Below are 1,734 nucleotides of genomic sequence, written 5' to 3'. Positions count from 1 at the left end.
GAGGGCACTTGGGTGCTCTCCCCTGCCGCCCACTGCCCATCGCCGCTGGGCCAGGCTCGCTGCTCTGTGCGGGCTGCCCGGAGAGGGGGCAGGTGACAGGGGCGATGTGCTGCCGGCCGCAAGGGTTACCCATGAGAGACGAGAGCCCCCCTGTAAGATTTGAAACTCAGAACCTGGGGGGGCTCCAATTTTATTAGGGCATCGTGATGGGCAGCCTTTTTTTTTTGCAGACCCCCCCACCCCAAGAGTCAGTGTAATTTGAACCCTAGTGCTGCCTCTTCTGGAAGCTCTGCAGCGGGCTGAACATTTCTGCTCAAATCTGTCTTTTAATGGAAACCTGAGTTGTCACCCCCCGCCCCCCTCCCAACTCACCCCTGCTTTTAATAGAAAAGAATGGATTTTTTTTTTGGCCAAACTATTTCAAGGAAACTTTTTTGGTTTGGGGTGGAAACCAAAAGCTTTCCACAGAAGCTGTTCCATTTGGGGCTGAAACCTTTCCATTTTAAGACAAAAAGCTTTAGCTTTTCAGACAAAACCTTTTGGGTTTTGACTTGATGGCAGAAAATCCCTGGTGTTTGAGCTTTTTTTGCCAGAGACTTTAAAAAGTCCAGGGAAAATGTTGATGGAAATGTAAGTTTGTCATGTTTAGAAACAGCTTTTGTCAGGGAAATTATGAGACCAGCTTTTGTTCTGTGCTCTTAGTGTACCGATAGGTGTACAGAAAACCCAGGCTCCCCTAGAAGCAACACTATTGCATCAGCTTGAACTTAGGACAAGTTTTTCAGCACAAACTTACTTGTGCCCACACACAAAAGTTCTTTTTTATTTTTCATTTAGCTGGTATTTTACCCCACTTAAATCAATCAGCTTTGGAAATGACATCACTGTTTCAGACATCACTATCCTGTGGATGCATCCTTATATTTCCCATTAATTGTACAGCTTCAGGTAATCCTCCCACTGCTATCCCATGTTGCATTGCTTCACAGCCAGAGGAGCCTTTCTCATTACTTGAATTTTCCTTCCACTGCACCAGAGTGGAAGGAAAGATCATCTTGACAGATGATCTCTCTAATAAAATTACAGTGCACAGCCAAGCACCCACCGTTGCAATTGCAGCTCATGGCAAGGGCTGTGGTCTATGTTCTTTATCAGCATTTACCTCTGCATGGCCCTTTCTTGAAGGCACACGTGTTCTTTGCTTTCTGGCATGTCCTGTCCCACCATAAGTAGAATCAATAGGATGTGAGCCTGGTCCCTCTCCCTTTAGCCACTAGAGAAATTTGATAAGCTAACTACCAAATTACATGCCTGTAACATCATCAGATCCACACATAACATGCTTTCAATGATACACAGGTCAGCTAATAATAATTTGAATTAGCCTTGTTCCTGAGGCTACCCTGTTACCATCACCACAAGCAAAGTACCACTGTGAATGGAGATCAATATTATAATATCCCCAGTGATGCAAACAGTCTTCTTTTGCAATCCCACAGTACACTATGTGGGCCCAGTGTATTACATCCTGCGCTCCACTGCACAGGAGGACAAGCTGGACAAAACCATTTAGTTCCAACGATAGCACTGCACACAATGTGGAACAATTGCATGGTGTTTTCACAGAGAATACCTTCCCTTTTCATAGTTTCCTCTGATTATATCAACAGTATTGGCTCTCAAAGACCAAGTCACAAGTGTGCTGCCAGCAGGCATGTGGCTGGTGGTAGTATT

The sequence above is a fragment of the Alligator sinensis genome, unplaced genomic scaffold (genome assembly GCF_000455745.1).
Source record: "Alligator sinensis unplaced genomic scaffold, ASM45574v1 scaffold196_3, whole genome shotgun sequence".
NCBI lineage: Eukaryota > Metazoa > Chordata > Crocodylia > Alligatoridae > Alligator > Alligator sinensis.
Note: the sequence above shows the minus strand (reverse complement) of the source record.